We start from the raw sequence: 26,534 nt of genomic DNA, 5'->3' as shown, positions 1-26,534 counted from the left end.
AAGACACAAATGGAATAAGATTTAGTCGGGTAAATTTCCTACTGCGTTCGATTATAAGTAAATAAAAATCCCCCGCATGAAATAATCCATAAGGCAGCCGGGGGAGCTTATTATACTCGTCTTAGACAGGCAACAAAAATGCTATATCGTTGTTGTCATTGTTGTTGGTGGTGGAGCTTATCATGCTTGTCTAAGACATGCGAATTATCAGGCAAGAAATTATCTCATGCATCAATCTACAACAAATCAAAGACACAAGAGGAATAAGGTTTAGTCGAGAAAATTTCACGCTTGTTTCGACGATAATTCAAATGGAAAATCCTCCGCATGAGCTTATTCACACAGGCAACTTTCATGACTGTCTAGGACATGTGAATAATCAGGCAAGAAGTCATCTCCTGCACCAATCTACAACAAATCAAAGACACAAAAGGAATAAGATTTAATCGGGAAACTTTCTTACTGCGTTCGATTACATGTAAATAAAAATCCACTGCATGAACTAATTCATACAGGCAGCCGGGGGTGCTTATTATGCTCGTCTTAGACATGCAACGAAGATGCTATATCGTTGTTGTTATTGCTGTTGGTGGGGGTGGGCATGCCTGCTTCGGCGGCGGCCGCCGGAATAAACGAGTTTGTGCAGGACGATTTCTTCTTGGCGGCGGTGGCGGTTGTGGAGTCCGTCGCTGCCTGCCAGACCGCTGCCAATCTGCCCACTTTAACGTAGTTTTGCGCCTCCCATGCAAGCTCTCCACGGTGTGTGTTTGAACATCATCATAGAACGAGACGCCCAACAGTGTTCTACAGAGCGTTTCGTTGGGGAAACCCAAGAGTAAACATAGAAGAAGAGCGATTCCTGAGTGACGCTGCATCGTTGAAAACTCTCAGATGTAAAGTTTCAGAGCGACGGAGAACACTATTTGACGGAGAAAACTTTCAGATGTAAAGTTTGAATTGACCCAGCAAGAGAAAGATTAACGCGGGAATATACGGGACTTTGATTACACCGATTCAAGTCAAGTCGTATGTGGGACACAGGGACAGATTGGTAGGTGAAACAAGGACCGTCACACGCCACGCGTGGACCGATGAATCTTTCTTTCCAAGAAACGAGTCGCAGGTTATCCTCGTGGGAGACTTTAGTGTGAAGTCACTTGTTATGATAAAGCGGAAATTCAGAGTAGTTGATTACAGGTTAAAATTATTTAAACATGTGAAAGTGGAAGTGAATCTTTTAACTCCTTTACTGCGAAACTCCAGAGAGAGACACGGAGAGAGTGAGAGGGGGGAAGGGAAAGAGAAAGAGAGAGACCCGGAGAGAGAGAGAGAAAGGAAGAAAGAGAGAGCCCGAGATATAGAGAGGGAAAGGGAGAGGGAGAGCCCCAGAGAGAGAGAGAAGAAAAGGGAAAGAGAGAGAGCCGTTGATAGAACGAGGGAAAGGGAGAGAGAGACAGAGCCCTAGAAAGAGAGTGAGGGAAAGGAAGAGAGAGAGCCGGAGATAGAGAGAGAGAAAGGGAGAGAGAGCCCCAGAGAGAGAGGGAAAGCGAGCGAAAGAGCCGGAGAGAGAGCGAGAGCCCCAGAGAGAGAGGGAAAGGGAATGAGAGAGAGCCGGAGGTAGAGCGAGTGCACCAGAGAGAGAGGGAAAGGGAGAGAGAGAGAGCCGGAGAGGGAGAGAAGGAAAGGAAAAGAGAGAGCCGTAGATAGAACGAGAGAAATGGAGAGAGAGAGAGGGAACGGGAGCGAGAGAGCACCAGAGAGAGAGAGCGGGAAAGCGAGAGAGAGAGAGAGAGGGAAAGGGCGAGAGAGAGCCGAAGGGAGAGAGAGGGAAAGGGAGTGAGAGATAGCCGGAGAGAGAGAGGGATATTGAGAGAGAGTGAGTCGGAGAGAGAGAGAGCCGGAGAGAGAGAGAGGGAAAGGAAGAGAGAGAGCCGGTGAGAGAGAGCCAAATACAGAGAGAGGGAAAAGGGAGAGAGAGAGAGAGCCTGAGAGAGAGGGAGCCGGTGTGAGAGAGAGAACCCCGGAGAGAGAGAGAGAAAGGGAGAGCGAGAGCCGGAGGGAGAGAGAGGGAGAAGGAATGAGAGATAGCCGGAGAGAGGGAGGGAAGGGGAGAGAGATAGAGCCGGAAAGAGAGAGGAAAGGGAGAGAGAGAGAGAGCCCCAGAGAGAGGAGGGAAAGGGAGAGAAAAGAGCCGGAGAGAGAGAGGGAAAGGGAGAGAGAGAGAGAGCCGGGGAGAGAGAGGGAAAGAGAGAGAGAGCCAGAGAGAGGGAGAGAGACCCAGAGAGAGAGGGGAAAGAGAGAGAGAGAGCCGGAGATAGAGAGAGGGAACGGGAGAGAGAGAGCCCCAGAGAGAGAGAGAGAGGAAAAGGGCGAGAGAGAGCGGGAGAGAGAGAGAGGGACCGGGAGAGAGAGAGCCCCAAAGAGAGAGAGAGGGAAAGGGCGAGAGAGAGCCGGAGATAGAGAGAGGGAACGGGAGAGAGAGAGCCCCAGAGAGAGAGAGAGAGGGAAAGGGCGAGAGAGAGCCGGAGAGAGAGAGCCCCAGAGAGAGAGAGAGAGAGAGGGAAAGGGCGAGAGAGAGCCGGCGAGAGAGAGAGCCCCAGAGAGAGAGAGAGAGGGAAAGGGCGAGAGAGAGCCGGCGAGAGAGAGAGCCCCAGAGAGAGAGAGAGAGGGAAAGGGCGAGAGAGAGCCAGAGAGAGAGAGAGGGGGAGAGAGAGAGAGAGAGGGGGAAAGAGAGAGAGAGAGAGGGAAAGGGAGAGAGAGAGAGAAAAAGGGAGCGCCCGAGGGAAAGAGAGAGAGGGACAGGGAGAGAGAGACCAAACAGAGAGAGCCCGGGAGAGAGAGAGAAAGGGGGGAAGGGAGCGAGAGAGTCGGCGAGAGCGAGAGAGCCACAAAGAGGGAGATGGAAAGGGAGAGAGAGAGCCGGAGAAAGAGGAGAGAGGGACAAAAGGAGAGGGAGAGAAATTCTATAAAACAGAAGTGAATTTTTGGTTGAATTACGTAGATTAATTTTCAGATACTCCTCAAATTACAAATCAGATGGCGAGGACGCCAACACTTCAGCATCGAACGCGTCACCACGGTCAACCGGAGTCAACACGCCCGCTATGGACTACGGTCAACCGAAGTCAACACGCCGTAACCATCGACGAGCACGTCTCCACCCACGCACGTCCCTACGGGCGTCATGACACGACGCCAGAGGCAGATCCACAACTGCCCTTTGGCGTGACACGACACACGTCTTTATTTTCTCGTCATTCTCTTTCCTCCAAGGCCTATATATAGGCCATTGTTTTCAAGAAACATTAGGCAGTCATTATTTCAAGAACTGAGTTCTGTTAACTCTTCTTGGAGGACTGCCCAGCCTCCCCTCTCCCTCATAACCCTAGCCGTCGTCGCTGCTGCCGCCGCCACCGCCGCCGCCGCTGCCGCCACCGCCGCCGCGTCGCGACGCCGGCCTCCCGTCTCCTCTTCATTCTCTCTCTCTCTCTCTCTCTATCTCCCTCTCTTGTCCCCCAGCCTTGGCCGCCCAAGCGGCCCCGCCAGGACCGCTCAGGCAGCCCCGAATAGGCCGCCCAGGCATCCTCGCTAGGGCCACTCTAGGCAGCCCCGCCAAGGCCGCCCTAGGCAGCCCCGCCAAGGCCGCCCTAGGCAGCCCCGCCCATGGCCGCCCTGGCAGCCCCGCCTAGGGCCGCCCAGGAAGCCCCGCCCAGGGCCACCCAGGCAGCCCCGCCTAGGGCCGCCCTAGGCAGCCCCGCGAAGGCCGCCCTAGGTAGCCCCGCCAAGGCCGCCCCAGGCAGCCCCGCAAAGGCCGCCCTAGACAGCCCCGCCAAGGCTGCCCTAGGAAGCCCCTAGGGCCGCCCAAGAGCGCCCAAGGCTGCCCAAACTGGGCGCCCGAGGCCACGTTCAGGCCTCCCCTGTCCTGACGTCGTCCGCGCTTAGAGCCGCGCGCGCTACGCGCGCTCGGGTGCGCTCCGCCGTACTCCCCGCACTCCGCGCGCGTGCCGGCGCTCTGCGCCTTGCTCGCTCAGTGCCCGCGCGCGCTGCTCTGCGCGCTCCGTGCGCTCCACGCACCCTTCGCGCGCTTCGCGTGCGCGGGTGTTTGCCCGCACTTGACTCTGCGACCACGACATCTGCACTCAACGAGGGCCGTTCAACGCCCGGAACGCCCAACATCGTCGATCGTCTAGTGGGCTGCTCAACGCCCAGATTCGCGCAGCTTCGTCACGATCAGAATTGCCCGCAACCTCTTCACGCACTACGCTGCCGAGGTACGCCTGAACTCTTTGGTGTCGAAGTGTTCTTCGTTCAGTGTTTTCTAGAGAAGTTTCGACCGCCGTCAGAATTAGATTTAGTTTGGATTTTCTACTTCTTCTCCCTCTTTGTCAAATGTTTCCTCGCGACGCGAATTCGGGTATTGATTTCGGTGCTTAGGCATCGTCGCGGTGCGGGAAGACAATACTCCCACCCTCGAAAGGGTTGGAGCTCCACCACCAGATTTTCATCGGTTTTAAATCCGAATTCGGCTGTGAATTTCAGTGGATTTTTTTATCCCTCAGACATTCATCCTACCCTTAGCCTGTTTATCTTGGCGTTCCACCCAACCTCGCCTACCCCGTAGTCGTCCTACGTCAACTTGGTATCAGAGCCTAACCTGTTAGCCCAGTCGTTTCCGCCATCGTAGACGTCACCATTCATCATTGTCAGTCCTATTGCATGCATTTGCATTCAGGCAAACGAGTTGCCGCTCCGATGACAGACCAACCCCAAGACGGTCGTGAGGTGTCCATCCCTGTCCATGAGTTGTCATTGTCCACCCCACCAACCTCCTCTCGAGGAGACATCGATCGTGTATTAGACGCTGTCCAGAATGGTTTTCGTGATGTCAATACACGAATTACCAATATGGACAACCGTCTAACTAGTTCGATCGATGCGGTGAGCGAACAGACTCATCAACTCGAAAATAGAGGTCTAGATCGACATCCCTGTAAACCACTATCCCCCAGATCTTAGATCTCGAGATCGTGATAGGAATCATCGCGACATTGATGATCCTATACGACCCGAGTATAGATTCGGAAGCCGAAATCACAATCGTCCCGAGCATGACGATCTGATTCCTCCGGATATTCGCACTCCGGTTCATGATAGAAATCGTCGAGACGATTAGTATCCGCCTGAACGTAGGACCCCAAGTCAGGATAGGAATCGCCCCCCACGGAACAATCCCTATCCACCGATGGATAGAGCCCCGGTACTTGATGGAAATCGCCCACTACGCGACGATTACCATCCACCGGAGGAGAGGATTCTAGAGCGCGATAGGAATCATCCCCCTCGGAATGATCCTTATCCACCTGATGATAGATATCGCGGATGGAACGGGAATCGTTCGGACAGGAACGATCCTTTTCCACCCGAGGATGTGGTTCCTCCTCGCGATCACCGTCGTGCGGATCACGACAACCAATGGCAGCAGATTCAGCGTAGCGTCAAAGTCGATGTTCCATACTACGAGGGATCTAGGGATCCTAAAGAGTATCTTGATTGGGAGTCTAAATTAAATAGTTATTTCAAGTGGTACAATATGCTAGAAAGTCCAATATGCCGAGATGAGATTAGGGGGACAAGCAAAAATCTTATGGGAGAATCTTGAATTTTTGATTTATAACCATCATGTGGCACCCATAGATACTTGGGCCCAAATGAAGGACAAACTGCGTGAGAAATACGTCCCACTTGCCTATCTAGATAACCTTCTTGACCAATGGCACAAACTGCAGCAGGATAGACGCCCCGTCTCTGAGTATATCACTCAGTTTGAGGAATTCCATATGAGGTGTCAAGTTGAAGAGAATCCTCGAGTTGTTATTTCTCATTTTAGGACTGGTCTTAACCCTTATCTAGAGACAGAATTGCTTGTCCGTAAGGCCACGACTCTCGAGCAGGCCTATCAGATTGTAGAGGACTTAGAACTTTGTCAGAACTTATACCATTCTCTTGTGTACAATCGTCCTGCTCTTACCGACCGGTCGCACCTATCTAATCCTTCTTATTCCAACCGTGCAATTCAGCATAAACCTCCCCTGGCAGATAATCATGTTCCTATCATGAATAAGAACATCACACCTGTTATGAACAGATTAAGATATTCCCTAACTATTGAGAACAATAGTTGTTCCATTCATTTGATTGCTTTAGCAAGGATAGAAAGGGAATAATCATAGTGGATGATTCTTACCATTATCTCAAAGTGATGTTGCTCCTAACAAGAGCAAGAACTATGTGAAGGAAGCTCATCTTTATGAGCATATGTAATATTGTCAAAAGGTACATAATCTAAGATGCATAGGATGCATAATTAGCGCGTTTGATTTTGAATCATATGCTAGATGCTAATCATACCTTTTGGGTAAAGTACCCATGTCTCCAAACTTATGAAGTGGATAACATGTCAATGATTTGTTGTAGTTGATACATGGGGATGTACGTTACTACACACCTGAAAGAGTATAAAACTTTTTGATGTGATCGAAGAGAATAATACTTGAATATGGAGTTCACATAGTTCATGCATGAAGATGTTACTTATCTCATCTTAGTCATCCACGTATGAGATGAATGGTTCATCAAAGACATGGATTCAAATTGTGTTAGACATAGTGGATTCCATGAAGAGCAACTTAAGACTTCTAGTGAACCCATGTGTACATGCAATCATTGCAATTGCATGAATGCTGAACTTGTTAACCATTTAATCTGTGAATTCTATTCCACAAGAGTTGTGGAAAGAAAACGAAGCCCAACTTTACAAATGGGAAGTCTAGCCCATAAGATAAAGCTCGACTCAGATATGATGGAGTTGAGGACTATAAAATATGGATTGTATGGATATCCAAATTGGAAATTTTGGATACTACTTTTACCATCCTAAGGAACAAAAGTGTTTTGTTGACTAAGGATTGTCTTGATGGAAGACACATATCTTCTACGAGAAGATAGTGGGAGACAAAGTAGTCTCGAAAGGAATTCCTGATCCATAAATATCATAACCTAATTAGATGAGGAGTTAGTCCTAAACTTGTTCAAAAGTATACCGACAAGGTTCATATGTTTGGTAGAAGTGATAGATAACTAGATCATAATGTTGGACATCGTGATTTTGAGTTAATGTCAAAACACTCTACCTAAGAGATGGTGATCTCTAACATATGAAGAGGCTATTCTAACTTTTGGAATGAGCGAGAACATATGAATTCTAGAATTTGGTCCACACATCTCAACAAAGTTGTGAACTTGGTTGACACTCTGAAGGGTATGGTACCTATTAAGAGTAAGTAATCTTTTGATAAAGATTAGGTGCTGATGGAAAGATTGAAATTGTTCAAAGCAAAAGTTCATGGAGTAAGGGTTCACACTAGCTGCCATGATACAGTCCACCAGAATTGTTTTCGCCATAGATGCACACTATGATTATGAATCAAGAAATGGATGAAGGTGTATATGATACAACCTAAAATCATACATCCAAGTGTGCAAGCTGCCAGAATCCAATTATGGATTGAAGCAGACATTCTAAAATTAGAATATGAGTTTTTGATAGAGTGATCAAATCTCATGTCTTCATTGAGAATGAAGAACCAGCCATGCAAGTATACATGATGACCAGTGGGAGCACAAATACGATCATAATTATCATATTCTTTGTGTAGGGTACATTCTACTCATTGAGAATGATGTAGGAATGTTATACTCTATAAAAGAACAACTGTCAGATATCTTCTCCATGAAGGGATATTGGAGAATTAACCTATGTATTGAGAATACCGATCTATAGAGATAGGTCAATAAGGTCACTACTCTCCAAATCCATAAACATAGATATCATCTACAAAAGGAGTTTTGGGATGGGGAACTCGGTGAGAGGTTCATTGTGTCATGATAATGAGATTAATCATACACATCATTCTATGTGCAATGCCTAAGGTGGCTTGAGCTCTAATAGTTATGAGCACTAAAACAACATGATATGTGTTTTGGATGTCTTGAGAAGACAAAAGGAAATATTGCGTTCATGGAGAAGATGCATTGAAACTCAAGGGCTATATAAAATTGAGTTTTCAACGAGATTCAAATGATAGAAAGTCTACATTTGAAGTCATGTTTTATTGTATGAAAGTATAACCTATTGGAAGGTTTCCAAGTAGGTCAACTTAAAACTTGGCGACGAGAGTGGAGTACATCATTGTAGTTGATGTTATCACAAGAAGAAATAGTGATTGAAATGTTCATCACTAACCATACATTTATATTTGATCATAAACCCTATTCCATTGTTGTGTAACACCAATGGTGCTAATGCACAAGTGAAATAGTCTAGGTCTCATCTGAAGTTGGAGAACTTCTTAACACACTTCACTTGATTAGGAAGATCATCTTTAGTAGGAGATTACATAATGCAAGTGTTCCATATCGGAGAAGAGTTCTCTAATGATTTTCAAATGCATCAGTACTAACTCCGATGACCGATTAGGGTTTGATAGTTGACCATACCCTAAGTCATCCAAGGAGCGTCAAGGGGATGAGGGATTATACATACACGGTAACCGATGATGAACAGGTTCCATGAGTGAGTCGATACACACTCCTTTGTATCTTCTAGGACATGAGGTGTAGCTTGGCACCCCACGTGTCAGAGTCTCGACCTATCGATTGGGTTTAATCGATCTGACATTAATTAATCTATATGATGATATAGTTAATTAATTTGGAAGGCCAATAAAGGTTATTGGGCCGCTGGAGTCGTTAACTAGACTGATACATGAGCCTAGAGGGTCACACGCAAATGGTCTTTTGGACGTTAGAAGATATACTTAAGTTTTGGGGGTTTTTATGAAAAATACCCACTTAGTATAAATAGGGGAAGGCTCTGAACGAAATTCACCCTGGCCAGAATTGTTCAGGGGCCTTTCCCCTTCTTCTCCACTCTCCCCACACCCACTCTCCATCCCTGATGTGATCGGGACGACGTAACGACGCCGACGGAGAAAGAACGGGGCTCATCAACAAGGAGGAGATCCGACGTGCCGAGGACCGCGTGATTACATCTAGAGGCTGCACACTTGAGCAGCTCGACTCATCTCGCTCCAGGATCGACGAAATCACAAATCAGATTCGTGCAAAGGTACATTGTTTAATGTTTTTTGTCGATGTCGTTTGATTCGCAAAGAGTCTTCCGCTGCGCATCGTTTTGTTCTGTTCATCCATCTCAAGGCCTATAGAACCCAACACCCGGCACCACCACCACCAGCTCCAACCGCCACTTGCAATCCCACCGAACATCGTCCACCCGCTCCGTCACCATCCTCTACTACACCAAATGCTCGTGCCTCATCTTCTCTTAATTCCACAGCTAGAGCTCCTCCTCAATCCAACCCCACACATATCGGTCCCTCTGGCTTGACCTGTTTGAAATGCCAGGGTCGTGGTCATCGAGCCTCCCAATGTCCATCTCGAGCTCTACATATAGGTCAGGAGCCCGCCGATAACACCCCTGTTGTAGATGATCAACCCATCGACGAGGAAGAGTATAGGGTAGATAGTTACGTCGAAGACGAATTCGTGCATGAGGAAGATTTAGTGGGCTTTATCGGTATCACCGACTGCCCACCAACCCTTCCTTATCGAGATCCGTCTACATCTATTAGAGGAGTTGTCTGATGTACCCTTACTCAGCCTTCGATCGATAATTCTGCTTTTAGGACGTCCAAATTCTATACATATTTCAAGATTCGTGACAAGATGTGTAAGACGATTGTAGATAGCGGCAGTTGTGTTAACGCCGTATTTGATGTCATGACGTCACGTTTGGGCGAACCTCTAATTGACCATCCTAACCCATATTATGTCTCCTAGATTGATGCTACCTCGATTCCCGTAAAGAACCAATAACGCCTTCCTTTGAAAGTCCAATCTTATAAGGAAGACGTATTGTGCAACGTGTAACCCATGAAGGTGGGCAGCGTTATCCTCGGCCGTCCTTGGCTGTACGATAACGATGTACATCTTTTTGGTAGAAGCAATACTTGTTCATTCATACATCAGGGAAAGAAAATTACGTGGCATCTGTACACTCAAAGTTCACAAAAATCTTCGCCAAAATGTTCTTCCTTAGGTATATGCATTCTTAGTGGTTGCCAATTTCAGAAGGAGATAGATGGCGAGATGTCTATTTGCTTAGCTATGATTCCTGATCATCACTCAAAGGATTCCACGTCACTCTCACCGGAGGTTTCCAAATTACTAGCCGAATTCAATAGTGTCTTCCCCGAGGACTTACCCAATGAGCTACCTTCTATGCGAGAAATCCAACACGCCATTGATTTTGTTCCTGGATCCTCCTCGACAAATCTTCCCCACTATCGTATGGATCCCACGCAGTACAAGGAGCTCCAACGCCAAGTCCAAGACCTCTTGGACTAGGGATTCATTCAGGAGAGCCTCAGCCCATGCGCCGTCCCAGCACTATTAGCTCCCAAAAAGGACGGGAGTTGGCGCATGTACATTGATAGTAGAACCATCAATAAGATTACCGTCAAGTATAGATTTCCTATTCCTCGTATCGACAACATGTTTGATATGATGGCAGGTTTCCAAATTTTCTCCAAAATTGATCTTAAAAGCGGTTATCACCAGGTTCGTATCCGCCCTGGAGATGAGTGGAAAACCGCCTTTAAAATCAAGGATGGACTGTATGAGTGGAAGGTCATGCCTTTTGGTTTATTAAACGCACCTAGCACATTCCAGCGATTGATGAATCATATCCTTAGGCCATTCATAGGAAACTTTGTCGTAGTTTATTTTGATGATATTCTTATCTACAGTAAATCCCGAACCGACCATATCCATCATTTACGTTTAGTGTGTGAGGTCCTGAAAAATGAACAGTTATATGCACACCCTAAAAAGTGTTCATTTCTTGTTGATCATGTCTCCTTCCTAGGTTTCATTTTATCAGCACAAGGAGTTTCTGTCGATCTGGACAAAATAGACGCTATTACACAATGGCCTACGCCCAAAAATGTCCACAATGTTCATAGCTTTCACGGACTAGCAACTTTCTATAGGCGATTCATATCCAACTTTAGTATCGTCATGGCACCCCTGACTGAGTGTCTTAAAGGAAATCATTTTGAATGGATAACAGCTGCGCAAAATTCCTTTGATGAGATCAAACTTAGAATGACTCAGGCCCCTATTCTCTGTTTACCTGATTTCGATAAAGTATTTGAGGTTGCCTGTGATGCGTCGGGATTAGGAATTGGTGGAGTCCTGAGTCAGGAGAATCACCCCATAGCTTTCTTTAGTGAGAAGTTGAATGACGCTAAACGTAAATATTCCAACTATGACAAAGAGTTCTACGCTATTGTCCAATCCTTACGTCATTGGCGTCATTACTTGCTCTCTAGGGAATTTGTCCTCTATTCCGCTCATGAAGCTTTGAAGTATCTCCATTCTCAGCAGAAATTAAATGCTAGACATGTTAAGTGGGTTGAGTTCATCCAGTCCTATACCTTCGTCCTCAAACACAAGAGAGGTGTCGAAAATAGGGTCGCCGATGCCTTGAGTAGACGAGTCCATTTACTAAATGTTATGAAGGTCGAGGTTATTGGTTTTGAACAGATGAAGGACCTATATCCTGATTGCCCAGACTTTGCTCCCATTCTACAGACTTTAGGCAATCATCCGAATCCCGAATACAAAGATTATATTTTAGAAAATGGATTCTTATTTTTTGAACGACGCCTATGCATTCCCCAATCCTCTCTTAGGGATTTCCTTGTATGGGAGACGCATGCCGGAGGCCTTAGTGGTCATTTTGGGCGGGATAAAACCATAGCTATGGTTGAGCATCGATTCTTTTGGCCCTCCCTAAAGCGAGAAGTAGCCAATATAGTTTCCCAATGTCGTGTATGTGCTCTCGCTAAGCAGGTCAAACAGAACACTGGCCTTTATACCCCACTACCGATCCCTCAGAAACCTTGGGAGGATGTGAGCATCGACTTTGTGTTAGGGCTTCCGAGGACGAACAAACGCTATGATTCCATCATGGTGGTTGTGGATCGTTTCTCGAAGATGGCTCATTTCATCCCTTGCTTTAAAACTTCTGATGCGTCTCATGTCGCTCAATTATTTTTCAATGAAATAGTGCATCTCCATGGACTTCCAAAAAGCATAGTGTCGAACAGAGATGTTCGATTCAATAGCTACTTTTGGAAGACTCTTTGCCATCTTTTGGGGACAAAGCTCAAGTTTTCCACAGCTTTTCACCCCCAAACTGATGAACAGACCGAGGTCGTTAATAGGAGCCTCGGCAACCTATTACGATCGTTGGTGGGAGACAACCTCACTTCTTGGGATTCTGTCATTCCGCGTGCTGAATTTGCCTACAACGCGTCGGTCAATCGTACCACTGGTTTAAGTCCATTTGAGATAGTGCATGGTCATCTACCCCGTACCCCTACCGACCTCATACCCATGTTATCGCATGCCAGAGTCTCAGATGATGGTCATGAGTTCGCTGAGCATATTAGACATCTGCATGAGGAAATCTATACATGCATCATAAATAGTAATGCCTCATATAAACAGTCCGCAGATTTACACCGCCGTTTTCGCGAATTTGAAGAAGGTGAAATGGTGATGGTGAGAGTTAGGCCGGAAAGATTTTCCTCCAAACGGGCTACTAAGCTTCATGCTCGTAGTGCCGGGCCGTTTCCGATCCTCAAACGAGTTGGGGAAAATGCCTATGCCGTTGACATACCCTCCTCGTGGGGAATAAGCACCACTTTCAATATCTCGGATTTAGTCGTGTTTAAAGCCCCACCGCCTTCATCTAATGGCCCCGTTCTACCCTTGAACTTTATGGTGAGCGAGTTTGACTTGTCCACTCCGCCATCACTACCCTCTGACTGGCATGAAATCATCGAGGAGATACTGGACGAGGTAATCACCTTCACCAAAGGTGGAACGGTGCGGAAGTTTCTTGTTCGTTGGCAGCGCAAAGCATCGACAGACGACACGAGGATTACGGAGGAAGATCTGGCTCGCCTGCAGCCCGACTTGGTGATCCCGTTGGAGCTTTTAGACGCCTACCCGACAGAGTCGAGTTCTCCGCACCCCGGGGGAATTGATGGCGAGGACGCCAACACTTCAGCATCGAACACGTCACCACAGTCAACCGGAGTCAACACGCCCGATATGGACCACAGTCAACTGGAGTCAACCGAAGTCAACACGCCGCAATCGTCGACGAGCACGTCTCCACCCACGCACGTCGCTACGTGCATCATGACACAATGCCAGAGGCAGATCCACAACTGCCCTTTGGTGTGACACGATGCACGTCTTTATTTTCTCGTCTTTATTTTCTCGTCATTTTCTCTTTCCTCCAAGGCCTATATATAGGCCATTGTTTTCAAGAAACATTAGGCAGTCATTATTTCAAAAATTGAGTTTTGTTAACTCTTCTTGGAGGACTGCCCAGCCTCCCCTCTCCCTCGTAACCCTAGCCGTCATCGCTACCACCGTCGTCGCTGCTGCTGCCGCCGCTGCCGCCGCCGCCGCTGCCGCCGCCGCCGTTGCCGCCGCCACCGTCGCCGCCTCGCGACGCCGGCCTCCCGTCTCCTCTTCATTCTCTCTCTCTCTCTCTATCTCCCTCTCTTGTCCCGCAGCCTTGGCCGCCCAAGCGGCCCCGCCAGGACCGCTCAGGCAGCCCCGACTAGGCCGCACAGGCATCCTCGTTAGGGCCACTCTAGGCAGCCCCGCAAAGGCCGCCCTAGGTACCCCCGCCCAGGGCCGCCCAGGCAGCCCCGCCAAGGCTGCCCTAGGTAGCCCCGCCAAGGCCACCCAGGCAGCCCCGCAAAGGCCGCCCTAGACAGCCCTGCCAAGGCTGCCCCAGGCAGGCCCCCCAGGGCCGCCCAAGAGCGCCCAAGGCTGCCCAAACTGGGCCGCCCGAGGCCACGTTCAGGCCGCCCCTATCCGAACATCGTTCGCGCTTTGAGCCGCTCGCGCTATGCGCGCTCGGGTGCGCTCCGCCGTACTCCCCGCACTCCGCGCGCGTGCCGGCGCTCCGCGCGTTGCCTGCTCTATGCTCGCGCACGCTGCTCCGCGTGCTCCGTGCGCTCCGCGCACCCTTCGTGCGCTTTGCGCGCGCGGGTGTTCGCCCATGCTTGACTCTGCGACCACAACATCTGCACTCAACCAGGGCCGTTCAACGCCCGGAATGCCCAGCATCGTCCATCGTCCACTGGACTGCTCAATGCCCAGATTCGCCCAGCTTCGTCACGATCAGAATTGCCCGCAACCTCTTCACGCACTACGCTGCAGAGGTAAGCCTGAACTCTTTGGTGTCGAAGTGTTCCTCGTTCAATGCTTTCTCGAGAAGTTTCGACTGCCGTCAGAATTAGATTTAGTTTGGATTTTCTACTTCTTCTCCCTCTTTGTCGAGTGTTTCCTCGCGACGCAAATTCGGGTATTGATTTCGTTGCTTAGGCATCGTCGCGGTGGGGGAAGACAGTACTCCCGCCCTCGAAAGGGTTGGAGCTGCACCACCAGATTTTCATCAGTTTTAAATCCGAATTCGGCCGTGAATTTCTGTGTATTGTTTTATCCCTCAGACATCCATCCTACCCTTAGCCCGTATATCCTGTCGTTCCACCCTACCTCACCTACCCCGTAGTCGTCCTACGTCAAATTACAAATTGATTCAGTGCGTTAGTATTATCTGGTTTGAACTATTTCTAGCATCACACTTACGCTAGCGAAAATGATATACCTTAATCGAATCGGAGAAATGAATTTACTATCATTCAATATATTGGAGTTAGAACTCCCAGTCAAAAAGATGGAATATATTGGACAGAAACAAATTCCCTATCATTTAATATATTGGACATACCTTCAGCTGAGGTTTTAGTAGGAAATTAATTAATCTCACTATTCGCTGCTGATTCTTCGTATTTAAACTTCAAACAGATGGAATTCGTGAGTCGTCTCCTGCAATCATTGAAACAGTCTCATACTTGACCAAAATGATTGATTCAAAAATCAAGGGACGTCAGAGTTCTCCAACCGACCATCGTAACCCAGAGTGTAAGCAATAATTCACTTATTAAATAGAATTGAAAGTTCCTATCCCCTGCTTTTATTAGTTTATTTGGTAAGTTTATTTGTTAAATACAAACATGTGATTTGGTGCGGACGGGAGAGGCAAATTCATTGTACGAAATGGATTGTGCAACTCAGGTAAATACTATTTGAAATATTTTCCTAGCTTTTAGTTTGACTTGTGAGGTTTTAAATAGCTTATTATGACTGCATGCAGGAGGTGATCGCTGTAATTGCAGAAAATCAGCTGTCTTCTTTCGGGGGACTGGGGAGCAGGATCTCATTTGGCCAGCAAATGCCAACTATATCCTCTATTCTGCCGTCATTATTTAGAATACATGTACTATCTATTGTGGGGTTTTGCTTCACTTAAGATTGTTTTTTCTTATATACAGTGTTGTAATTCTGAAAAATACATTTTCATCTATTTTTTGTTGGTTAACCACATTCTCCTTTTTGTTTGGCTTCGGCGTTTTATTTTTCTGTAGTTAGTGTTTAAATTCCATGGGTTGTACAGCTTGCTCATTCTTAGATTTCTGAAAAGTGATGCCCAGGTTTCTGCCTTTTAGTAACCAGTTCTTGATTTCGTATTATTGTAGGGTTCTGCTGCACCTAATATTTTTCTCTTCCTGCGCTGTTATAATTATGGGAAAATCAGATTTGACTATTTTTTCGTTGGTTAATTGCATCATTCCTTTTAAGCAAGTGCTGGGTTTTTTTTATGTTTTTTGTATTTATGGAGTTTTCATGTGATGGTTGAGCCTTTTAATACTTAGATCACCAATAAATTCTGCATTGATTGGCACCCGTTTATATCCATTCCATGATTTATGTTTGAAGACATCTAGTAATATATGGATGTGAAATTATGAGAGAGAATCATCATTTTTGAAAGAGAAGATGGAACAAACTGATGGATGGCGAACCATACTCTCATTACTAAATATGGTCATAGAATTTCCCCGCATCACTCAGCCATCGGATGATACGATCAAAATCATGATATTCAGGAAAGGAATATGCATGTGTAATGGTTCTCTGGAGCATAGCAATGGGTCATTGACTTTGCTATTTAGGACTTTCTTGTATATTAGGCATTGAAGGTAGTGAAATTGGAGATATTCCTAAAGGTTATTGCCTCCAAGGGTAAACTACAAGTGAGACACATGAATATAGGGTGGAGCTGAAGAGAGAGAAGGGTGGTGGGAGGAGCCCTTGCTTAAGAGTTTGGCAGACAATGGAAGATCAATTAAACTTCACCAATCCAATAATAACCCCAAGGTGCTTCGATGTGAAGAAAATGATGGCGTGACATTATGTGCTTGATATCAAGCTATTTCCCATAATGCTTGAAAAATCTAGGAGAAGTAAAGAATCATTTCCACAAATACTGGCCTCGTCTGCCTACATAAGAGGTGAAGTCACTCCCATTGCACGGAATTGATATTGTGTGATTCATACGCCTCAGTTTAGCAAAAGGAATATTTCAAGTTCGAATTATTGTTCTTAAGAAAACTAAATCACATCTTTTATGTAATTTTAATGCATAGGGATGTACTATTTCATCTTGACTGAATGGTCTGACATTTTCTATTTAATTTTCATGCTTTACTGTGAGTGAAGATAATTTTTCAATAACTAATGGGATTTTAGAGGTGAATGTGATAAATAAGCTTTAACCAGTTTACTTTTTTTGGAATTCATAGTGTGATACTTTATCTTAGAATTTTAAAAAAGAAAATTCCACAAAATAAAGTGCAAAGACTTAAAAATGGGTCATAGCTCAGAAGAGAGTCCAAAGGCAGCCTGCAAATGCAATGGCTAGAAGGGAGCTTGACCCACTAAGGTATGTAATCAACGGAGCCGAAACATTTTATTGAGGTTAATATCACCTGACATCAGTTTAAATTCGTTTTCAGTAACGTTTTACAAATATCTGTATATCACTAAAAACCTAACTTATAAATGCAGAATGTAAAAAAGGTTAGAAATTTTGACATGAAATGAAGATCATTTGCTGTGCGGAAAATTTGTCATAAATGAGTTATTCACTAAACTTAATGTGAAGTATAATATCTGTAACTTGATTTTAGAAACCTAAAAAGATAATTATCTTATACATAACTTTTAACATAATATCTGTAATAAAAATGACCCATTGGTTTTAAAATTAGGTGTATTTGTATGGAATATTATCTAATTTTCTAACAAAGTTACAGAGATAGAAGATAAATATTGGGAGTGAAGAAAACAAAAATGACCCCTCAGTCTTACTCATACTCTGACCCCTTAGTCCTTTTTATTTATACATCCATATATTTAAAAGTCAATACCTTCCTCCTTTGACCTTTCCATAATATAATATTCACACCATCATTATAATTTAAATAATTTATAGAAAATTCTTTACCTATAAGATGGTTTAATTACATTTTATGTTATCATGGATTACATTAAAACATCACATAAAGTTTTTAGACTTGAAATCATCTTTAAAAATAATTTTTCACATCAATGAGTCCAAGGTCCTGGACATGTTTTTTGTAAGATAATGGTGTTTTTGGTGGGAAGGTGTGTAGATGTAAGAATGATATCAAATAAAGAATCACACTTAAATTTAAAATTGAATATCATTAACCTTTTGCTAGCGAGAAATGTCTAAATGACGGAGATACTAATGATGGAAGTACAAGGCCAGAAAACCAACCACACTTCTTATTTAACTTAATTGAAATAAATTATGTTCAGTATTATTTGTGTGCAATGTTTATAATATAGTCAGAATTTATGCGATGACTGTCAACATCATCCACTAAAGTGAATCTTGTGAATAATGATGAGATCATAAAGCGGTGATCACACATGTTTATTTCAAATGTTCCTACTCATAAGATATTCAATAGTAGTACTATTTCTTATGATAAGTATGGTTGACCTTGTAACGATTTAAATATTTAACATCAGTAATCACGAGTAGTACTATTTCTTATGATAAGTATGATTGGCCTTGTAACCATTTGTGTGAAGACGATAAGGAATGATAAGGGGGCCAATTTTAAGAAAACGTTTATCAAATTGATTTGTTTTAATCCCTGAATGGTTTTACACCTAACTATGTATAAATATAAATATAAATACAAATACGAATAAAAAAGAGATACAGATATAGATACAGATACAGAGACATATACAAATACAGATATAGATACAGATACAGATATAGATACATATACAAATACAAATACAGATACATATACAAATACATATAGAGATACAAATACAGATACTGATACAGATACAGATACAGATACAGATACAGATACAGATACAGATACTGATACAGATACTGATACAGATACTGATACAGATACAGATACAGATACAGATACAGATACATATACATATACAGATAAAGATATAGATACATATAAATTTACAGATACATATACACATACAGATACAGATACGTAAACATATAAAAATACAGATAAAAATACAAATATATATATATATATATATATATATATATCTATATATAAATATAAATATGAATAAAGAAGAGATGCTTCATAGCATGCTTAGTATTGTTATAAACCTATTTTTTGTGATATTTTTGTTCTATACTTCTTCCCTCCTAAGACAACATGGGGGTTAATAACCTAATCATTTCAAGATTGGTGTTGAAAGGTTTATGCATTATGCAGATCTTGCAAATAATAAGGGACATGTCATCATACAAATAGACTATCAAATTGATTTGTTTTAATCCCTGAATCCTTTTACAATTAAATATATTAAACATATAAAAATAAATACAAATATAAACATAAGTAGAAATATAAGGATAAGTAGAAATATAAATATAAATATAAATATAAATATAAATATAAATATAAATATAAATAAAGATGCATGATATAACGTTTAGTATTGTTATAAACCTATTTTTTTCTGATCTTTCTTCTTTCTCTACTTCTTCCCTCCTAAGACGACATGGGGGTCACTGGCCCAATAATTTTAAGTCTGGTATTTAAAGGTTTATGCATTCTGTAGATCCTGTAAATAGTAAAGGGGATGGCATCATATAAGTAGGTCTGAGACAAGTTACATGAAGGTAATTATTTCATTGTAGTCTTCAAATCTATATATCTGTAATAAATCGTGATTTAGGATATTACATCTAAAACAATATATTTTAGAAATTCAATGCCTCATTCAATTTTTAGAATTTATGGTCAGATTTTATAAGTCATCAGGATATTCATAGTTAATAACTTACCGTCCATATTTTACTCTCATGCTGTGTCATTTGATTGAGGAATAGTTTATTATTTAAATATTGGTATAATCTGGCTAGAAATATTCAAAATTGGTTACACAATGTATGATATATGTGCCTTAAGTTAATAAAAAAATATGAATTACTTTTATACATGAAACTCAATTGCATGTTTTCCGCGATTATTCACGAGGGAATTATTTACCCTTGAACGCATGAAAATATCTTTATTTGGTGTTTTATTTTTAGTAAAAATATTCATACATTTAATTTTTTTGATTTATGATATTTTGGAAATGAAAGTGAAGACGGTTTGAACTAATGGATAAATTCCTATTTTAATGAATTTAATGAGGGAATACAAGACTTTTGCCATTTTAAAAAATTAGAGGAAATGCATAAAATGTTCTAAAAACATCTGTTTGATATCTTATATCTTTATCGTATAAACCCATATATTTTCTTCTCACTCTGTCTTTCTCTTCTCAATGTATATTCTAGAAAAAAATGTCCTTTTTAATTTTCTTTATCTATCTATTTCTCCATATGTATGCCACCCTTGATATTTCTCCCTCTCCATCTGTATCTTTGTTAACCAACTTGTCTCTTAGGCTCTCTTTCCTACTTGATAAACCAAAAATAGGGGTAAAATTTATGCAATTTTAACCCTTGTCGTTGTCAATTTTAGCTTATACAATAAAATTTATAAAGCCTCACTTAAGATGCACAATGATGAGTGAAGGTATCGTCCAAGGGAGGCTAGTAAGGAGTTCAATTTGATGATTTTTTTAATAATTAGGACAAACTTGATCTTCAATGAAGATCAATCTAACCTAATTAGAAAAGGGAATTTAGAGAGGGAGGTAGAAGAAATGGGAAGAGTAGAAGAATTTAGGGAACTCTAAGTTGAATTAATTGATCCAAATGAGAGGATGAAGGAATTCACTTTACAGGGATTTAAGAAGAAAGTTTTGATTTGGTTTGTTTGTTTTTTTAAATTTGATAATTCAGAACTGACTACAATATTAGATAATAAAAATAAAAAAAACAAAGTTTTAATACCCTAGAATTCAAAGTTTTTTTTAGAGTTTTCTTTGGGCATGCAGTTGAGTACCTAGATAAATCTCTCAATTTCTCCTCTCAATCCTAATCAGGGCTTGTACATACTGCTCAAGCCAAGCGATTTAGAATTTCAGACCAGAATCAAGAAGAACAATCAATAATTTGAACTAATTTCATTCAAAATGCACCAAAATTCAAATACAAAGAAGGGAAATGTACCAAACAGGTTGATCCAGGATGGGGCTCCTCTCTGTCTTGCAGCTGTGATAGAGCACCATCAAGAATGACACCCTCTCAAAATTCGGCTTTTATACCTAGGTAAAATGGCAAAATTACCATTTTACCCCTAATGAGTAATTAAATTTTATCTATCAATGCAGGCTTGATCTCAATAATCCAAACATACAAATAGAAGGAGGGGATCAAGACGAGAAAATCTATAAAAAAATAATCTCAATCGGACTTCTGGATCGAAAGTTATGAATAAATAAATTTAAACCAATATTAGCCATTGGATTAAATCATTTATTTAATTTGTTTCTTCTTCTAACCGCTCGCTGAGGTGTCATCTTTTCATTGGCGGCGACGTTTCAACTTCTTTAGGCAGGTGCCCTCTCGTTGTGCCACGTACCCCCGGCGAAAAATAAAAATAGACAGAAAAAAGGTAAAACAAATCAGGAGTATAAATATAACACGCATGTGGCCCATGCCTTTCCCGCCCCGCGGGCGAATCCACAAGCGCCACGTCACCTCCCGTGCGTGCGCGTTGTACGCGCCACGCGGGCGGCAAACTTACCTCCCAGCGTCGACCCCTCCTCAAGCGCTGTTGGATTCTCATCCAACGGCCACGATGATGCCACGTCGACACGCGAAAAACTCTTTGGCCTTTTTGCGGCAAAACCCATTTCAAAAAATACAATTACGGATGGATGCCGCCCAAAAAATATTTGTGTATATGCCGTTTGCGCATTCTCTCTCCTCCTGTTTTTTTCCCTAAAATATTAAAACAAATATTAAATCATTTGCAATAAAACCCTAGAAAATTTTAAGTAACATCTTTACGCCTGCAACCACGACCGAGAGCTGTTTTGAGGGTATAATTGCAACAAAAAATTACAATAAACCCTTCAAAGTTCGAAAATTTTCTTAATACTCATTTGTTTCTTTATAAATATATCTTTTTTTCTTAGAAAAAATGCATTTCCTCTTCAAATAAATCACAGAAAAATCCTAGAAAATCGTAAAAAATCCTAGAAAATTCTAGAAAATTCATTGATTCATCCTCGTACTGAAAAATCTCAAAATCAAATATTAAACTTGCCATTTCGATTCAAAATCAATTATTTCAAGCTCAAATAAATCCCTTAAAATTCATAGAATTAACAGAAAATTAGGGAAAAAAGTAGAAATCACTTGAAAACAGTTTTTTCATGTAATTGGATGATAACAACCCTATTTTAAGCTCTTTAAATGCATAAAATTGTGCTAATAGCATGAAATAAAGACCAAATTCGGGGTGTTATCACTACTCGACCCATTTTTATCTTATTTCGTCTTGCCCTCTCTATATCTCTACACATCCCCAAACCAAACTCCTGGAGTCTCTCTTTAAGTAAATCTCTCTCTATCGTTTTCTTTTTTGTTTATCTATTTTTCTCTCAGTAATTTGAACCAAATTGAATAACTTCATGCATACTTAATATTGCTATAGTATTCATTATCTTCATTATTTTTCCGTATAAAGTTTTATTTGTTTCCAAATCCAGCTAGCATATAAAATAAGGATTTAAACTAACCTGAAAATTTTCAGTAGGTTCACCTATTCTTAGTTCAAAATTTATCATTATCAATGATTTAAAATTTATTAAAATTTATTTTAGAATATATAATATATTTAAATTAATATATAATCATATTTAGTATTGGTAATTCTTTGGCCCTCTTAGAGTCTTAGTCAAGTTGGGGTGGTAGACCTACCCGTTGGTCAGTTAGGCCAACCCCACGTGATAGAGTCCTTGTCATAATTCACCTTCTGTCTGAATTGTAGGCCAAAACAAATTTTCTTCAAAAGTACTATGATCCTTGAATTGTACGAGAAACAAATCATTAACATTGCGTTGAAACATGCACTTTCTAAAATTTCAAAGTTGATTCACGTTGACGATCGTTACAGCTGAGAAAAATATCCAAGCCCAGACCACCAGAACCATGACCATCAAGTTTTAAAATCATCTAAGTACATTTACCATGACTAAGTGATATCTTTGATCTGAATGATCGTCAATACCAACGCAACAAATTAAAATTTGACAAAGTTTATCTTACCATTATACATTTAACTTCCATTTTCTCTTCTCACCGCTTACTTTTCTTCTAAACCCTATCTTCTTTCTTCCCCAAGCTACTGAGAATCTCATGCGAGAGCCCAAATGTGCTACCATCATGAACCCCACATCCTCTTTTATAGTATTGAGACAGATGATCTCAGGGCCATACTAGTGCAGGAGGTTCATTTTTTAGGAAGAACATCACCACTCTCTCATGCACCAACTTACAAAAAAACACAATTTATTCGGGGAATTTGATATTGCTTTCGACGACAATCAATGAAAATCCCCCTCGTGGAATTATTCATCTAGGAAGCGGATAGCTTATCATGCTCGTCTTAGACAGGTGAACTCTTAGGCAAGAAACTATCTCATGCACAAATCTACAATGAAGCAAAGAGAAAATACAAATTACATGTAATGGACGAAATTTCATACTTCGTTTTACATCAATCAAATGGAGCCCCCCATTTGGGTCATGCAAACAGGCAACCGGGGGAGCTTATGGTTGTCTACGACATGTGAATGAATTATCAGACAAGAAACTATCTCATGCACCGGTTCACAACAAATCAAAGAGAAGACTTACATAAGATCAAATCGAGAAAATTTCATGCTGGTTTCGAATTATCAGACAAGAAATAATCTCATGCGCCAATCTAGAACAGATCAAAGACACGACAGGAATAGGGTTTAGTCGAGAACATTTCATGCTTGTTTCGACGAGAATCAAATGAAAACTCCTCCGCATGTGCTAATTCACACAGGCAACTTTCATGACTGTCTAAGACATGTGAATAATCAGGCAAGAAGTCATCTCCTGCACCAATCTACAACAAATCAAAGACACAAAAGGAATAAGATTTAGCCGGGAGAATTTCGTACTGCGTTCGATTACAAGTAAACGAAAGTCCCCCTCATGAGATAATTCATACAGGCAGTCGAGGGAGTTTAATCATGCTCATCTTCGGTAGGCAACGAAGATGCTACTTCGTTGTTATTGATCTTGGTGGTGGTGGACATGCCCGCGGCGGCGGCGGCGGATTCCTGGGTGAACGAGTTGATCTAGGTGGATTTCTTCGTGGCGGCGGAGGCGGTTCTCGAGTCCATTGCTGTCCGGCAGACCGCTGTAAATCTGCCCGTTTTAACGTAGTTTTGCGCCTCCCATGCAAGCTATCTACAGTGTATGTTTGAACATCATCATAGTACGAGACGTCCAACAAAGTTCTACAGAGCGTTTCGCTTGGGAAAGCCACGAGTAAACAGAGAAGAAGAACAATTCCTGGGTGGCCCTGCATCGTTAAAAAATCTCGAATGGTAAGTTTCAGAGCGAAAGAGAACCCATTTTAACGGGTTTTTTTCTTTCTTGGAGAGCACTTGAATTGACCCAGAAAGAGAAAGATTCACGCGGGAATGAACGGGACTTTGATTACACCGACTGAAGTCAAGTCGTACGCGGGACAGATTGGTAGGGGAAACACGGACCGGGACTAGCCACGCGTGGAAATATGAATCTTTCTTAACCAGAAACGAGTCGTGCAAAAGATCGAGAATTTATTTGACTTTGTACAGCGGAATATGAGGTTTGTTATCCTCACGAGGGACTTTAGTGTAAACTCACTTGTTTTGATGAAGCGGAAATTCAGAGTAGCTGATTACAGATTACATTATTTAAGCACAGGTGAATCTCTTATCTCCTTTACTGCGAAACTCCAGAGATATTAGTTAATGACAGGTAGTAATATTACAAAAGATAATGGGAATGAGAAGAGATAACTAATTAATAAGTAGAGGGGATATTAGTTTAATAAGATAGTCATAGAGGAGAATATATATAAGATTCTATATATGTACTAGAGATACTAAGAATAATGAAGATTTGAAGAGGTTAGATATTATATTTAAGAAGGGTAATAATATGGTTAGTAAAAGGCTAGATAAGAACTCAATAAGAATAAGTAATTTGATAAGAGTGAGATAAAGATGGAGAAGCTAGATAGATAGGGAAAGACTATTTAATTTAGATAGGTAAGCAAGAGAAATATATACTTATATCTATTAAGAATGTAGATCGGAAGAGGATGAGTATCCAATATTATATACTAAGTGGTTACATAAGTATATAGAGATATTAAGAGGGAATAAATGGTTACTTGTAGTAGTTAAGAATTAATTATATCACTATAAGATACCCCATGCTTATAGAATACTACTGATATGGGTGAACTATTTAGTATAAAACTAGTATAGGTATTTTTGATATTTTTATATGTATTTTTATGGATTTTTGTAGAGTCGATTTAATGAATAATGGGTGTTTTAGTATTATATGATTTTATATAGTTTATATTTGTATTTATAGTTGATTTCAAGAAGCTATGGGACGATTTAGTCGAACACATGAGAGGTGTTCGACCAAATGCCCATTAGGGGATCGAAGAAAGAGAGATATACATAGTAATTTACTTATACTATGATTTTTATAAGTATTTTATATAGGGTTATAGAGGAAATCGAAGGTAAGAAGGGTCTTCTGTCGAACGCCCTTGAGGTCTTCGACGAAATGCCTGAAGGAAGTCCGGTAGTAGTATTCAACCCCCTGGAGGCGCTTGACGGACTACCTGTAATAAGCCTGTCGATAAAAAGGTTTTGAAAACGAACTTAGATGAAATAGAAAATGAAGTATCAAACATGCCAGGTGTTCGATACTATGCTCAAATCGTATCTCGGAGATGAATCATGATTGAACGGAACAAGATTTCTGATTAAACAAGCTTGAATAACACTTGAAGTGTCAAAGTACCAAATGTCAACCGAGGAGAGTTCAGAGTTACCGGAACCTTCCCAAGTCTTCTGCAGCTACCAGCGTTGTCACTACGCCGCCGTCTTGCTTCCAAACTCAGGAGGAACCTACGCCTTCATTTTCATTTCTGCGACGAGATATACTCAAATTGTAGCATTGGGGGACTCTTTAAAGGCTCAAGAAGGATCCCAGAGGCCATCTGATGGAGGATGACAACCCTAGGAGTCCTCTCAGGCTGTTGGATGGTTGTTGGTCCCTCATTGTCAGATGAAGATGGCCTCCAACCGCCAGCGTCGATGGCCATGGGCAAAACTAGATGAAAATGCCCTGGCTGTTGATTTTTATCTACCATCACGTTAGCGGTCCACGTCAGTTCCCCGTCAGCCACTTTGTCACCACCCTATCATCTCATTCGTTTGGCCCAGGGCCCCGCAATCTATGTCAGCCTGAAAAGATTAGAAAAATATATGTTAAACGGGACAGAATAGATCCTCACCGTCTGATATTTTTTTAAAGAAGATCAGATAGATGGGATTGTATCCGTCCACTTAAAACGGCCCAAAAATAGGAGCTTAGGGCCAGTCTGGCTCGAAGCCCGGTCTCGATTTACTTTTAATTTCCTTTGATCACCGCCAGTTGTTCCAGAATCATGCTCTGACTCTATGGCTCAGCCCATGACGATTCAAAAATGTGTAATGGTATTAAGATCCCACATCAATAATTTCTAAAATGCGAGACAATATATAAAATTTTATATATAAAGCTAAATGAATTAAACCGAAAGTCATACTACTTCCATACCATCCTTTGTGGGCATGTTTTGTGCTCTATGCGGGCCTCGCTTTGTGGGCTTCCATGTCTCATGGCCTTCACAGGCTGTTGGGCTGGCTTG

At 42.1% G+C, this 26,534-nt stretch overlaps 2 long non-coding RNA genes across 2 annotated transcripts; both read right to left on the bottom strand.

The window, feature by feature from the left end:
• Window positions 1–269: 269 nt before the first annotated feature.
• On the bottom strand, window positions 270–989 carry LOC144709899 (uncharacterized). The gene is made up of 2 exons (XR_013583143.1): window positions 514–989; window positions 270–408 (listed from the first exon to the last, which is right to left on the bottom strand). It is a non-coding gene; the product is annotated as an uncharacterized LOC144709899 (long non-coding RNA).
• Window positions 990–23,206: 22,217 nt separating this feature from the next.
• LOC144709422 (uncharacterized) lies at window positions 23,207–24,153 on the bottom strand. The gene is made up of 2 exons (XR_013583024.1): window positions 23,775–24,153; window positions 23,207–23,669 (listed from the first exon to the last, which is right to left on the bottom strand). It is a non-coding gene; the product is annotated as an uncharacterized LOC144709422 (long non-coding RNA).
• Window positions 24,154–26,534: the final 2,381 nt, after the last annotated feature.

Source organism: Wolffia australiana, chromosome 11, assembly GCF_029677425.1.
Source record: "Wolffia australiana isolate 7733 chromosome 11, ASM2967742v1".
Taxonomy (NCBI): domain Eukaryota; kingdom Viridiplantae; phylum Streptophyta; class Magnoliopsida; order Alismatales; family Araceae; genus Wolffia; species Wolffia australiana.
This window is presented reverse-complemented; position numbering and strand designations above follow the sequence as displayed.